Below are 17,000 nucleotides of genomic sequence, written 5' to 3'. Positions count from 1 at the left end.
TTTCCTTGACGTCTTGGTCAAGAGAAGGGCTGACGGCACCCTAGGTCATGGGGGTGTATCGGAAGACTACGCACACTGATCTGTATTTGCACGCAGACAGCTGCCACCACCCTTCACAGAGGAATGGGGTACTTAAAACTCTAGTACATAGGGCGCGCACTATCTCTGACGCAGAGAGTCTACCCCAGGAATTGGAACATCTGAGAACTGTATTTCGAAAAAATGGGTACTCAGAGTGGCAGATTCAACGTGCTCTCCGCCCAACCACTGCAGCACAACCTGTTGAGATGGATGAAGTCACGAGGGAGGAGGTAGGCACTGCATTTATTCCATACACAGGCGCACTCTCGGGGAAAATCGCCCGCATTCTGAAGAAACACCGGGTCGGAACTGTGTTTTGTCCTCCAAATAAAACTCGTGCACTGGTGGGGAGCGCCAAAGATGACCTCGGTTTGAGGAAGGCCGGCGTCTACCAGATTCCGTGTCAATGTGGCAAGTCGTATATTGGTCAGACGATGCGTACCGTCGAGGATCGATGCCGTGAACACCAGAGGCACACTCGACTGATGTATCCGAGCAAGTCGGCGGTCGCTGAACATTGTTTGTCGGATAATCACGCCATGGAGTATGACCGCACGAGGATTCTGGTACAGACGTCGAGATACTGGGACAACGTTGTTAGAGAGGCCATCGAAATTCGCACCAATGACGACCTCATAAACCGTGACTGTGGCTATAATCTTAGCAAGGCTTGGGAACCAGCGATCGGGTTAATCAAGAGTAAATCGAGCAAACGTATAGTTGTGACGACCACGGCGGACAGAGCCATCACACCGACGTCATCTCAGACGCCGTCGCAATCTGTTCCACCGCGCGACCGTGGCGCGGGGCGCGGACGGCGGAGGAAGCGCGCCGCGGGCGGAGGGTATTTAAATCGGCAGCCGCCGCGCACAAAATATAACACCTTCCGCAAAGACAGGCAAGACGGGAGAGGAGGCGTTGCAATCTATCTAAGCAACTCCATAGCAGCCCAGGAAATGGCTCTCCCACAGGCATACAACAACATTGAGGCCATAATAATTAAAATCAAAGACAGGGACAGAAGGACTCTCCAAATAGTTTGTATGTATAACCCGCCAGGCACAGCACTGCCAACACAATTCATATAACACATCATGACACAAAACCGCACCATCCTCCTTGCAGACCTAAACGCCAGACATCACCTACTAGGAGACAGACTAGACATTGGAAACGGCCGACTACTATTCGACCTCTTAACTACCGAACCCATACTCAGACTACCAGTTCATGAACCCACTTTCATAGGCTTCCAAGGCACATCAAACCCAGACCACATCCTCTACAGCCCAGACCTCCACGACACCATTACTGAACCTAAAGTAGGCGACTCCATCACAAGTGTCCACCTCCCCATCACATTCACAACAACAGCCACACAACCACCTCCCCCTCACCCGACCAGCAGAACCATAAAACTATACAGAAACGCCGACTGGGACAAATATCGAGACATACTAACAGAAGAACTAACTGCCCCCATCAGTGTCACAGACCCAGATGACCTACAAATTGTTGCCCACAGACTCGAATCAGCCTTCCAAAGAGCCATAACAGAAGCAGTACCAACAAAAACAATAGAGAACTGGAAACCCTCGATCCCCCCAGAAGCATTAAATCTCATTAGACAGAAAAAACGACTACAAAGACAAATGAGACGGGGAGACAACCCAGACCTTAAACGACAGTGGAATAGACTAAATGTTAGGGTCAAGAGAATCATCTCAACACACAAACAACAGCAGTGGGACGACACCTGTGCTCAGTTAAACTACAGGGAGGGCAGAAAGTTCTGGAATAGATTCAAGACCCTAACAGGACAATGAAAGACGACTCAATCCACACTACTGGTAGACAACGAGCCAACGACCGACCACAAAGAACAGGCAGAAACCTTCAAACAAGTGCTACAAGAAGTTTACTCATTTCCAGCTGACGACAAATTTGACGAACAATTCAGACAACATGTAGAGTCCCAACTACCACGAATCCTAGAAACCCCCACAACCGAAACAGAAGAACAACTAACCCTCACTAAAGACATAACAGAGACTGAAATAGCAGACGCAATATACACGGGACGAAACTCTGCCCCTGGTGAAAATGGTATCCAACGACTCCACCTCCAAAAAGCTCCCTTACATATCCTCACCCCTCTACTATCCCTCATCTTCAACTTTTGCATGACTCACGAAACTATCCCAACAAATTGGAAAACCAGCAGAACTATAATGATCCCCAAACCCGGCAAACCAAGGACTGACCCCCGTTCATACAGACCAATATCACTACTAGACTACTTACATATCCTCACCCCTCTACTATCCCTCATCTTCAACTTTTGCATGACTCACGAAACTATCGCAACAAATTGGAAAACCAGCAGAACTATAATGATCCCCAAACCCGACAAACCAAGGACTGACCCCCGTTCATACAGACCAATATCACTACTAGACGTGATAGGAAAGACATATTAACGGATACTGACAGACAGGATACGGAAATACACAGATGACAAAGGACTAATCCCCCCTATACAGGCAGGCTTTCGACAGAAGCACTCCACCAACGACCCCCTACTGACACTGACTGACAGCATAGCGAAAGGGTTTAACAAAGGACACTGCACGCTCGCTGTACTCCTGGACATCGAGCGCGCCTTTGACAAATTATGGCACAACGGACTACTTTACAAATTAACAGAAATAGGAATCCCAACGAAAATGACAAGAATTATAAAAGCTTACTTAACCGACAGAACCTGCATAGTACATGTAGAAAAAGAAAAATCCGAAGCCTTTATCCCACAAGCAGGGGTACCCCAAGGCGGAATATTATCGCCCCTACTCTACACGTTATATGCAGCCGACATACCCACTGTCAGGACACGAACCGAAACCGTAGGACTATATGCAGACGATACAGCTTACTGGTGCACCGAACCAAGAACAAACACTGTACAACGAAAGACGAACGACTACCTTACACGACTAGAGCAATGGATGACCAAGTGGCGAATTCGTCCCAATCCCAATAAAACACAGACAGTTCTTTTCAAACACAGACATCTGACAAAAAAACGACAACAAGACGACAACGACATCCGACTAAGACTATGGAACACGCCACTCACACTGGCCAACTCAGCCAGATACCTTGGAGTATATTTAGACCGACACCTGAACTGGAAAACGCACCTAAATCACCTTCTGAACAAAACACGACTACGACAAAACTTAATAAGACAGGTTCAAGGACGCTTCCACGGCTGCAGCGACGAAACAGCCCTACATACATATAAAACATTTATAAGACCAATACTCGAATACGCAGTCGCCCCACTCGGGGGAATACAGGCCCACGTAGCGGAAAAACTATGCAAAACGGAAAGGAGGTTAATACGCAGCATCACCAAGCTACCCCCTACAACCACCAGCAAAGAAGTATATACGAGCTCTGATATAGAACCACTCCAAACCAGAATGACCAAACTAAGGGCGAGATATGGAAATCACATTATCCACAACAGACCGGACATGGAGGACATTCTCACCATAAACGCAAGAGAAAACAGAAAACCGAAATACAAATACATTCCCCCATCACGCACAATAGCCCAAAACACAGCCAAAACATTCCCTGACCTCATCCGTATCCTACTACCCTTAACCGCAGGCACAACAACACCAACTCACCTCGACGAAAGAACAACAGAATAACCACAAACACACTCACAACCGCACACACACACACACACACACACACACACACACACACACACACACACACACACACTCAAAACAATCCACCACAGGAAACACAAACAATCCAAACAACACCAAACAGCGCTCACCCCCTCTCAGGGAAAGGAAAAGAAGAAACAGGATAAATAATGTATTACATACACCCATTTGTTATGTATTCTTCAAATTAAACTATGTATATGCATATATACACTTGTAAAGCCAGCTACGCTCGGAATCTGTAACAGACACAGACTAACTATATATATACATGCATCAACTCCACACACCACATTATCAACCACACACATAAGCACAAGACATGTACCTAACTAAATCATCCAATAAATTCCCATAATGTTAACATAAATTTACATACTATATGTCTTTTATACCCCATTTATTTTGTATTCTACGTATCTATGCTCCTTCATTGCTAACATACCTGATTAACTTATCCTCATTCATCTTCACTTATCTTCATTTCTCGTAAACTTAAATTGCATCACGTTAACAAAATTGTTTATGTTACTTTCATCACCTTTTCTTTTACTGTAAATTTAAATTTTTAAATTTTATTATGTTTTAAATTTTATTATGTTAATATACTTGTTTATAATGTTTTCATTCTGCTAAAAACCTGCAATAACAAAATTGTCAACTAATTATAAAAATGCACTTGCAGGAAAAATAAATTGTACCAAATAAAAATAACCATGTAAAAACCCAACGGCTGAAAAGGGACGCCAGCATGCCCTAAAACAGCCCGCCCTCCTCCATCAGAGGAGGGAATGAAAAGTGCAAAAAAAAAAAAAAAAGAAAAAAGAAAAAAAAGCGACCGAACCCAGTTCCCTCTGAGCAGCCATAGCGTACGGATCTCCGTGCCGGCACGTTCACAGGAGCTCAGTCCGTCAGTTCACCTGATGATGGCGACATGTATGATCGCCGAAATATTATGCCCGTTGGACACTATAGACCGGCAGCACACCCGTGGATATTTTGATTAAATTTTCTCTTAGTCATGGTATAAATTCAAAGTTGTTATCTTCTCCTGCAATGTAAAATAGTTTTTGGTTTTTTCAAAAGTCCTGAAATGAGGACATGATGTTCCGATTGCTTGTCGTGAATCTGAATCTTGTGCTTGGAGACTGAAGCACTCGTGCGGGCTTTTAAAATCATTTATTTGTGTTCAGTTACAATATGATTGCTGTCTACCTACGTTATTAACGTTCTGCATCTTTATTCTTGATGTCTACATTTTTACAGCCCTCTACCTGTAGAGGGCTCAGAATTGTAGCGTGTAATAAGGCGGTATGTAACGTAACTACGTCGGTACGTGAGAGACAGTGTGCTGTAATTGAGTTTCGAATTCGAAGTGTTCGTCCACACATTGAGCATCCACTCCTTCAGCATAATAGTGACAGACCACACACGAGCGCTGCTATACCTGCAATACGATGCCTTGCGTTCAGTCATCGGTCATCCACCACACATTCCCGACTGGTCCCCGTCAGATTTTCGTCCGTTTCCAAATCTTTAAGAACACCTTTGAGGACTTCACTTTGACAGTGATGAAGCGGTGCAAGTAGAGGCGCGGTTGTGGCTCCATCAATAAAGTCAAACACTCTGCAGTGGTAGTATCAAAAAACCGGTTTCTAACTGAAACAAATGTGTTTGTTGCCAGGATGACTATGTTCAGAAAATATGTGTAGACGAAGAATAAAGACGTAGAACGTTAATAATGTTTTTTTTTTAATTTAAATAGCTTTAAGACGTTTCACATAAGAAATTCGGAGGCATTACTTTTCAGTACATCTTCGTATTAAGGCATTAGATCGTGCCACATTGCAGGGCAGCCAGCTTGTGATGTGTTGTGGGTTCGTCTCACCACGCAAGTGTTTTCTGATGCACTGATACCCGTATACGTAAAAAGTTCCAGGTACGAGTCTTTAGTAATAAGTAATTCTTCTTTGCATGCTATCGGGTTTCATATACTGATAAGGTAGGTCGACGAGCGCTGTTTCATCGATTGCTATTTATCCGACACCGTACAGAGTGATCTAGCACACTACTATGATGTTATGTAAAAATGGTGTTCATGAATTACATTTTGGTTCCGATGGTTTCGTAGTCTTTTCTACTCCAATTCAACAATTACGTAACTGAAGAGACATCTTCATCGCACATATGGACGCTGTAAGGAGAAGTTAAGACTTGTTCGGGTTTGGATTACTGTTTAAGGAATTATTGTTCACGGTATAGTATTCAAGTTGTAAGTATGCAATCCCATATTTTTCATACATTATGAAAGAACGCGTGTTTATGGGTGTGCTCCCCAGTTAGCTGCATGTTTCTGTATTCGTTTCCATACTTTATTGTTGTTGATGTGATCTTCAGCCCGAAGAACAGTTTGATGCAGCTTTCGATGCAACTCAATCTTATGAAAGCCTCTCCATTTCTGCAGATCTACTAGTACCTATATCCAACTGAACCAGCTTGTTGTAATGAGACCTTAGTCTTCCTGTACGTGTAGATGTAGGCTATGCATCCTCCCCCTCCTTCTCCCTTCTCGTCCCCTCGTCTCCCCCCCCCCTCCCCCCCCCCCCCCCCCCCCCCCCGCTGCCCCTAGGTCCCAAACATTCTTCCATTGGCTATTCCTTGACAGCTCAGTATGTGCCCTATCAACGGATCTCTTCCTTTAGTCAAGTTGTGCCATTAAACTCTTTTCTCGACAGTTTCATTCAATACCTTTTCATGAGTTATACGCTCTACCCCTCTACGATTCTGGGGACACTGGAAGGTTTCGGATAGGATATATAATAGTAAGACAGAGATTTCTAAAGCAAATTTTCAGCTGCCAAATATTTCTAGTGGCAGATGCAGATTCTGATCGGTAACTTATTAGTTATGAACTGAAAATTAAAATGAAGAAATTCCAGAAACGAAGGAAATGAAGGAGATGAGATCTCGATTTTTGAAGGGAAGACTAGGCAACATTTGACTGGAACAGGGGAAAGGAATACAGCACAAGAGGAATGGATAGGTTTGAGACATGAAATAGTGAAGGCAGGAGAGGATCAAATAGGCTAAAAGACAAGGCCCGGTAGAAGTCCATGGTTAACAGACGAGATACTCAATTTAAATGACGAAAGGCGAAAATACAAAAAAGTAGCAAATTAAACAGGCAAATGGAGATAGACACGTCTAAAAATGAGACCTACAGAAAGTGTAAAATGGCAAAGCAGGAGTGGCTGGAAGAGAAATACAAGGCTATGGGAAGAATAGGTGGAATCTACACTAAAATTAGAGAGGCCTTTGGGGAAGAGGAAAGCAGCTGTATGAATATCAAACTCTCAGATGGCAAGAGAGTACGAAGCAAAGAATGGAAATCTTGAGGGTCGAAGGAAGATATAGAAGAGCTATACAAGAGACATTGACTTGAAGACAGTTTATTTGTTTATTTGAATAACCCTTTGTTTTTCTTGTTTGTTTAATTTTCGTTGCTCCCAGACTTCCTTCATCCTTCGAGAATGTCGTTCCTTTTCTTCTTGGGTCTATTTCTGTCCTTTTGCAGCCCTCTTTCTTTCCTAAAATCCTGCTGCTTTTGTTGCTTCTCTAAAAAGTATTATGTTATCTATTATGCACATTCTAATTCCAATGTTTAACGTCAATTTCAGCGATCCATGTGGGTTTGAATACGTAACTGTTTAGTAAGTTGAAGATCTTCTTGTTGAATATCTTCTTGTTCATTCGTTATATGTGTCCATAAAACTGTAATCTTCTTTTCCTTATTATATCATTTAGCTTTTCCATTTTCAAATAGAGCTCTCTTCCTTAGAATTTTTGTTTCAGCTTTTCCCAGTTTTTTAAGGTCCCCATATCTTTTTAGCTAAAGTGTTTCTGCAGCATACAGTGTTTCATCATAGGGTCTTAATTTTGTGTTCCAGTACAAAGACTTTTGTTATATATGTTTTTTTGTTTTCTGGACTGCCCTTTCCATTTTATGTACTTTATTTTCTACGGCTATCTTTTCTTTTGTATTGCTTGTTTTCCATTCTGCTGTGTATTTAAAATGGCTTGTTTGCTTGTTTTAGATATTGTTTTCATGAACTTTATGGTTGTGAGGCAGCACTGATTTTTTTTTCATGAAGTGTGTTTTTTTCAAATGATATTTTTAGCTCTATTTTCTCTGCTCGTTTCTGTAGTTCTGTGATTTGTTCCGTGGAACCATCCAGTGAGTCAGTAATTAATGCCATGTCACATGCAAAAGCTAGACAGTCTGTGGTGATTTTACATGAAACGTATTCGCAGTTGCGCCGTCCGCTGTGGCCGAGCGGCTCTAGGCGCTTCAGTCCGGAACGCGCTGCTGCTACGGTCGCAGGTTCGAATCCTGCCTCGGGCATGGATGTGTGTGATGTCCTTAGGTTAGTTAGGTTTAAGTAGGCTAGGGGACTGATGACCTCAGATATTAAGTCCCATAGTGCTTAGAGCCATTTGAGCCATTCGCAGTTGCGAACTTAAGCCGCATAATGGAATGACGACAATGAAAATCTATGGCGGACCGGGACTCCAACCCAGATTTTCCGCTTTACGTGAGCAGTCGCCTTAATCGCTTCAGCTATCCGAGCACGACTCACGGCCAGACCCAAACTTCCATATGTCGTCGTCCACGGGTTTACAACGTGCACTTGTACACATATAGTTCCCGTACATGGGAGACATTTTAACTGAAAGTCGCTGGACTGGTATTGGCCGGTAAATACGATATTGCATGCCTGTGTTGGTAAGAAGTACGATGCAATATTCAACGTTCAGATGGAACATTGCATCGTACCCCTTACTGCAGCATCGAACTGTCATTTTATTTGGGTTTCCTCCAAGTTGAACACCCTTAGTATTGATCGATTTCCTCCGTTCTCTCACTACATTTAATAACGCGCAGTTGAAAAGTAGAGGTGATAAACCAAGTGTTGTCTTGCTCCTGATATTATTTCAAATTGTTTTGACAGTTCCTCCATAAATTTTACTTTGTATGTTGTGTTTGTTAAATTTCCTTTAACTACCAATATTTCTGTTGTTTTATTGTCGAAATCGAGTTCCTTTATAATGTTGATTATTGCATTTCTATCAGTTAAGTCATACACCTTTTTACAACATACAAAAGTCATCATATATTTCAAGTATCTCATTTTAGTCGTTCATTTTTATTATGTTCTTCAGATTTATAATTTCCTCTGCACAAAACCTTCCCTTCCTAAATCCTGCTTAATATTTTGCTAGTTCTAGGTAGAGTACCCTTTCAGCTCTCTCTAAAAGTGGCGTGGCAATACCTGAGATGTCACTGGCAAGAGGGATATGATATTCCTCTATATTTGTTAGGATCAGTTTTTTTTTCCTTTTTTATATAGTCGCAGTATTAGTGCCAATGTCCATACTAACGGCAAGCTGTTTGCTGTCCGATTCCAACTTGAAGACAATATTATAGAATAGGAAGTAGATGATGATGAGATAGGATATATGACACTACCAGAAGAATTTGAAAGAGCATTGAAGTATTTGAGTCGAAAGAAAACCCCTGTAGTAGACGACATTCCCTCAGAGCTACTGAAATACTTGTGGGAGCCAGCCATGATAGAAATATTCCACTTGGTGCGCAAGATATAGGAGACAGACGAAATATCCTCAGCACTCAACAAGCGTGTAATAACTACAATTACAAAAAAGATAGATGGTGACAGGTGTAAATTTACAGAAATATCAGTTTAATTACTTATGGTTGCAAAATACTGACACGAATTATTTGCAGAAGAAAGGGAAAACTGATACATGTCTACCTTGGAGAAAATCAGTTTGGTTTTCACAGAACTGTAGGAATACATAAGCCAAAGGCAAATTAGCCCCAAGACATATCTTATAAGACAGATTATAGAAACGCAAACATACGTTTATAGCATATGTAAATTTAGGGAAAGCTTTTGATAATGCTTAATGGACCAGGCTCTTCGAAATTCTAAAGTTACCAGTGATAAAGTAGAGGGAGCGAAAGGTTACATACTACTTGTACAAAAATCAGACAGCAGTTATGAGAGTCAAGGAGCATGAAAAGGAGCAGGTTGAGAAGGGGGTTAGACAGAGCTGTAGTCTATCCACGATGTTACTTAATCTATATATTGAGCAAACAGTAAAGAAAACAAAGGAGAATTTGGAAAGGGCATTAAAGTTCAAGGAGAAAAAACAAAAGCTTTGAGACTTGCCGATGCCACTGTAATTCTGCCAGAGATGGAAAACGAGTTGGGAAAGCAATTCAAAAGAATGGATAATGTCCTGAAAAGAGACTTGAAAATGTCTCTGAACCATATAGTTTTATTTGATTAAGGCACCTACACCTGGATTTCAAGCAGGATTCCCTGTTTCGTTCGATGGTGAGGTGCTATTTCAATACTGTTGGAGAACCTATGCAATGCTGTTCGAGTTTAGGGGAATACCAAATGGGCTGAGGTGTGAATGGGAATTTGGACTGAGTGGGAAGGTGTGCTGGGGTGGACTGTGCAGTTGCGCAAAGCAACTGTACTAGGATAGTGTAGTGGTTATCGTATCTGTCTATGGAACACGAGACCCAGGTTCGAATCCGGGCCTCGGTAAAAATTTTCATTCATCACTTCAGTCTGCATATATACATCTTGGAAAGAGGTGATGACATGAACACCACGAAAAGTAAAAAAGCGTAATGAATGTAGTTGAATTAAATCAGTCTCGATGAGGTAATTAGACTGGGAAATAAGATATTAAAATTAGTAGAGTAATACAGTTATTTAGGTACAAAAATAACTGATGATGGCTTATGTAGAGAGGATATAAAATGGAGACTGAGAGTAGCAAGAAAGGCATTTTTAATATCTAATAAAAATTTAGCTGTTGGAAGTATTTTCTGAAGATATTTGTCTGGAGTGTAATGTTGTACTGAAGTAAAACTTGAACGATGAACAGATATTCAAGAAGATATAGAAGCTTTTAAAATGTGGTGCTACAGAAGACTGCTGAAGATTACATAGGTGGATGAAATAATTACCGAGGAGGTACTCAATAGGGAAAACGTAGCCGTTATTTTTCACGAGGGCTTGGCGCTCTGCTGCATTGTTAAATGACGATAGCATCCTCTTGGGTAAAATATTACGGAGATAAAATAGTTCCCCGTTTGGATCTCCTGGGCGGGATCTACTCAGGAGTATGTCGTAATCAGGAAAACGAAGCTAGCAACCTATGGGTCGGAGATTGGAACGTTCGTTCCTGTAATCGTGTAGGTAGGTTGCAAAACTTAAAAAGGGAAAGGACTAGGCTGAAGCAGCAGAAGTTTATGTGCCAACAAGTTCCGCAGAAAATGACCAGACTGAAAAAATGAAAGATAAGATAAAAGAAATTATTCAGATAATTAGTAGGTGGTATGGACTGTGGGGAGGGAGGAGGGGGGGGGGGAGGGAAGGAATGAAAGAGGAAGCTGCCTGGTAGAATTTTGCACAGAGCATAATTTAATCTCCTTAACACTTGCTTTAAGAACCACGAAAGAAGGTTGTATGTGTGGAAGAGGCCTGGAGATAGGGGAAGGTTTCGGATAGATTACATGACGCTACGACAGAGATCTCAAAACTAGATTTTAATCTGTAACACATCTCTAGGAGCAGATGTGGACTCTCACCACAATTTATTGGCTATGAACTGTAGATTAAAAGAGTAAGCTCAAATGGCTCTGAGCACTATGGGACTTAACTTCTATGGTCATCAGTCCCCTAGAACTTAGAACTACTTAAACCTAACCAACCCAAGGACATCACACAACACCCAGCCATCACGAGGCAGAGAAAATCCCTGACCCCGCCGGGAATCGAACCCGGGAACCCGGGCGTGGGAAGCGAGAACGCTACCGCACGACCACGAGATGCGGGCTAAAAGAATAGGAAATTAAGGAGATGGGACCTGGATAAGTTGAAAGAACCAGAGGTTTTAGAGTGTTTTAAGGGAGAGTTACGCAACAATTGACTGAAACATGGGAACGAAATAGAGTAGAAAACGAATAGGTAGCTTTGAGAAATGAAATAATGAAGACAGCAGAGTATCAAATAGGTAAAAAGATAAAAATAAGTACAAATCCTTGGAAGTCACTGGAGCTACTGATTTATGGAAGGAGAAAAAATAAAAATGCAGCAAATGAAGCAGGCGAATGGGAACACGAAGTCTAAACAATGAGACTGATAGGAAGTGCATAATGGCTAAGCAGGAATGGCTAGACGACAAATGAAAGGAAATAGAAGCTTTCTCTGCCTCGTGATGACTGGGTGTTGTGTGATGTCCTTAGGTTAGTTAGGTTTAAGTAGTTCTAAGTTCTAGGGGACTGATGCCCATAGATGTTAAGTCCCATAGTGCTCAGAGCCATTTGAAATAGAAGCACATGTAACTAGGGGAAAGATACATACCGCGTACAGGAAAATTAAATTGACGTTTGGAGAAAAGGAAAGCAGCTGTATGCATGCCAAGAACTCCGCTGGGAAACCAGTACTATGCAAAGAAGGGAAAGCTGAAAGGTGGAAGAAGTATATACAGAAGCTAAACAAGGAAAATGAACTTAAAGGCAATATTAATGGACGATAAGGGGAGGTAGATGAGGATGAGATAGGAGTTATGTTACTGCGAGAATAATTCGATAGAGCACTGAAAGAAGTCCCTGGAGTAGACGACATTCCCTCAGAACAACTGATATCCTTGGGAAAGCCAACCTTAACAAAATTATTCCACCTGGTGTGCAAGATATATAAGAATGAAGAAAACCAGTAGAAGGCGACCCAGAGGAAGATAAACTTGGATTCCAGAGAAATTTAGGAATACGTGTGGCAATATTGACCCTACGATTTATCTTAGAAGATAGGTAAAAGAAAGGCACATCTACGTTTATAGCTTTTATAAATTTGGAGAAAGCTTTTGACAGTGTCGACTGGAGTATATTCCTTGAAATTCTGAAAATAGCTGGGAAAAATACAGAGAGTGAAAGGTTAGTTACAATTTGTACAAAAACTAGGTTGGTTGGTTGATTTGGGGGAGAGGACCAAACAGTGGGGCTCATCGGTCCCATCAGATTAGGGATGTCGACAGTGCCCTTTCAAAGGAACCATACCGGCATTTTCTTGAAGCGATTTTGGGAAATCACGGAAAACCTAAGTCAGGATGCCCGGACGCGGGTTTGAACCGTCACCATCCGAATGCGAGTCCAATTTGCTGACCATTCAAAAATCGGGCTGAAGTTGTAAGACCAGGGCATGAAAGGGAAGCCATAGGTGAGAAGAGAGTGAGGCAAGGTTGTAACCTACCCTCGATGTTATTCAGAGCAAGTTGTAAAGGAAACGAGGGAAAATTTTGGAAAAGAAATTTAAGCCCAGAGAGAAGAAATGAAAATCTCCAATTTTTCCGTTGACATTGCAATTCTGTGAGAAGGTAGCTCATTACTTGGAAGAGCAGTTGACATAAAATGTACATTAACAAAAGCCAAACAAGGGTAATGGGATGTAGTCGAATCAAATCAGGTGATGGTGAGAGAATTAGATTAGGAAATGAGGCGCTAAAATAGTAGATGAGTTTTACTATTTGGGAAGTAAAATAACTGATGAAGATCGAAGCAGAAATGTAGACTTAACAACAAATACAAATATAAGTACACTCCTGGAAATTGAAATAAGAACACCGTGAATTCATTGTCCCAGGAAGGGGAAACTTTATTGACACATTCCTGGGGTCAGATACATCACATGATCACACTGACAGAACCACAGGCACATAGACACAGGCAACAGAGCATGCACAATGTCGGCACTAGTACAGTGTATATCCACCTTTCGCAGCAATGCAGGCTGCTATTCTCCCATGGAGACGATCGTAGAGATGCTGGATGTAGTCCTGTGGAACGGCTTGCAATGCCATTTCCACCTGGCGCCTCAGTTGGACCAGCGTTCGTGCTGGACGTGTAGACCGCGTGAGACGACGCTTCATCCAGTCCAAAACATGCTCAATGGGGGACAGATCCGGAGATCTTGCTGGCCAGGGTAGTTGACTTACACCTTCTAGAGCACGTTGGGTGGCACGGGATACATGCGGACGTGCATTGTCCTGTTGGAACAGCAAGTTCCCTTGCCGGTCTAGGAATGGTAGAACGATGGGTTCGATGACGGTTTGGATGTACCGTGCACTATTCAGTGTCCCCTCGACGATCACCAGTGGTGTACGGCCGGTGTAGGAGATCGCTCCCCACACCATGATGCCGGGTGTTGGCCCTGTGTGCCTCGGTCGTATGCAGTCCTGATTGTGGCGCTCACCTGCACGGCGCCAAACACGCATACGACCATCATTGGCACCAAGGCAGAAGCGACTCTCATCGCTGAAGATGACACGTCTCCATTCGTCCCTCCATTCACGCCTGTCGCGACACCACTGGAGGCGGGCTGCACGATGTTGCGGCGTGAGCGGAAGACGGCCTAACGGTGTGCGGGACCGTAGCCCAGCTTCATGGAGACGGTTGCGAATGGTCCTCGCCGATACCCCAGGAGCAACAGTGTCCCTAATTTGCTGGGAAGTGGCGGTGCGGTCCCCTACGGCACTGCGTAGGATCCTACGGTCTTGGCGTGCATCCGTGCGTCGCTGCGGTCCGGTCCCAGGTCGACGGGCACGTGCACCTTCCGCCGACCACTGGCGACAACATCGATGTACTTTGGAGACCTCACGCCCCACGTGTTGAGCAATTCGGCGGTACGTCCACCCGGCCTCCCGCATGCCCACTATACGCCCTCGCTCAAAGTCCGTCAACTGCACATACGGTTCACGTCGACGCTGTCGCGGCATGCTACCAGTGTTAAAGACTGCGATGGAGCTCCGTATGCCACGGCCAACCGGCTGACACTGACGGCGGCGGTGCACAAATGCTGCGCAGCTAGCGCCATTCGACGGCCAACACCGCGGTTCCTGGTGTGTCCGCTGTGCCGTGCGTGTGATCATTGCTTGTACAGCCCTCTCTCAGTGTCCGGAGCAAGTATGGTGGGTCTGACACACCGGTGTCAATGTGTTCTTTTTTCCATTGCCAGGAGTGTATATATGACGGTAGTATCTGTTCCCGAAAGAACAGTTACTGTGGATGACCATGCAGCTTTGCTAGAAATGCCCGTCATACTCATTACTCGGGCAAACATCTATTAGGCGCACTACGAATGTTGTGGTGTGGACATGTTGGGAATGTGGATCTCACGGGGAGCGTGCAAGGGATAAGACCCTGCAGACGCACTATCCTCTGTGCTCGTGGTGGCTCAGATGGATAGAGCGTCTGCCATGTAAGCAGGAGATCCCGGGTTCGAGTCCCGGTCGTGGCACACATTTTCAACATGTCCCCAATGAAGTACATCAACGCCTGTTTGCAGCTAGGGTGTCCATTTAATTATCATTACAAATTTAAGTGTTATAAAGGCTTTTCTGAAGATTTTTTTCTGGAATTTAGCATTGTATGGAACTGATACGCAGACAATAAGCAGTTCAGACAATAAGGCAATAGAAGCTTTTGAAATATGATGCTAGAGAAGAATGCTGAACGTTAGATGCGTAAATCATCTAACCAATGAGGAGGTACTGAATAAAATTGGTAATAAAAGAAATTTGTGGCATAATCTGAATAAAAGTATTGGCTCGGTTGGTATGACACAACGTGAGGAATCAGGGAATCGTCATTTTGGTCACGGATAAAGTGAGGGAAAGGGGGGGGAGGGGGATGGAGGGTGAGAATAGTAGAGGGAGACAGAGGCCTGACTATAAATGCATGTAGGTTGCAGCAGTTAGGCAGAGCATCACTCGTCCGAAACTCAGCTTGCCCTTTCCTCACATTACATCGTACGTACCATGGATGAATGGCGAACAGGCAGATTCTATATTCCTAGATTTCCGGAAAGCGTTTGACACGGTGTCCCACTACAGACTGTTGATGAAGGTCCGAGCATACAGGATAGGTTCCAGATATGTGAGTGGCTTGAAGACTTCTTAAGTAATAGAGCCCAGTACTTGCCCTCGACGGTGAGTGTTCATAGGAGACAAGGGTACCGTCAGGAGTGCCCCAGGGAAGGGTGATAGGAGAGCTCTTATTCTCAGTAAACACAAATGATCTGGCAGACAAGGTGAACAGCAATTTACGGTTGGTTACTTATTCGCTGTAGTGTTCGAGAAGATGTCGTCCTTGAGCGACTGGAGGTCGGTACAAGATGACTTAGACAGAATTTCTAGCTAGTTTGATGTATGGCAGCTTGCTCTAAATGTAGAACAAATGTAAGTTAATGCGTGTGCATAAGAAAAACAATCCTGTAACTTTCGAATATATCATTAGCAACGCGCTACTTGACACAGGTACATTGATTAAATATCTAGCCGTAACGTTGCCAAGTGATATGAAATTGTTTGGAAGATGTTTTCTTTTTGTTTTTTGTGGTGGGATTGGTTTGCCACTATTGTTTTAAGGTATCTACTATGGAGCTGTTATAACCATTTGCAATAGCTGTTTGTTTTATTATTTCAATTTCTTGTTCATATTTGCCTTCAGGGAGTGGTAGTTAGATAGCTCTGTTGATCATGTACCGGGATGCTGCCATTTTGTGGGTTATGGGGTGATAAGAGGAGCTGTGGATTGTAGTACGTGTTGCGGTTAGCTTCCAATAGATTTCAAACTGATGTCTGTTATTCTTTATTGTAATGGTAAACTCTAAAAAATTTACACTGTCATCTGCTTGGTGTTCAACTGTGAATTCTATGTTTTCATGGTAACTGTTGAATAACTGGTTCAACTCATTGGTGTCATCTTTTGTGCCATTGATTTAAATGTGGTGTTATCTACATACCTGTAGTAATAGATGATATTTTTGAGGAGGTGGTGACTGGAATTCAGGATTTTGTCTTCTAAATTGCTTATAAATATTTCAGCAAACAATCCAGAAAGGTTTGAGCCCATTGCCAGGCCATCTGTTTGCCTGTAGATTATATTCTTAAATTTAAAATAGTTATGTTAAAGTGTGAATTCGAACGGGTCCATTAGTTCAGTAATGTGAGCTGAAGGGATTTTTTGTGCTTTGTGTGTTGGCATTAACTACTGTGGAATCTGTTTTCACA

The 17,000-nt window shown here is 43.1% G+C and overlaps 1 non-coding gene across 1 annotated transcript; it reads left to right on the top strand.

Moving 5' to 3' along the window:
• Positions 1–15,151: 15,151 nt before the first annotated feature.
• Trnat-ugu (transfer RNA threonine (anticodon UGU)) lies at positions 15,152–15,226 on the top strand. The gene has a single exon. It is a non-coding gene; the product is annotated as a tRNA-Thr (tRNA).
• Positions 15,227–17,000: the final 1,774 nt, after the last annotated feature.

This window comes from Schistocerca serialis, chromosome 3, assembly GCF_023864345.2.
Source record: "Schistocerca serialis cubense isolate TAMUIC-IGC-003099 chromosome 3, iqSchSeri2.2, whole genome shotgun sequence".
Lineage (NCBI taxonomy): Eukaryota > Metazoa > Arthropoda > Insecta > Orthoptera > Acrididae > Schistocerca > Schistocerca serialis.
The sequence above is the reverse complement of the archived record's forward strand: the minus strand, read 5'-3'. Positions and strand labels throughout refer to the sequence as shown.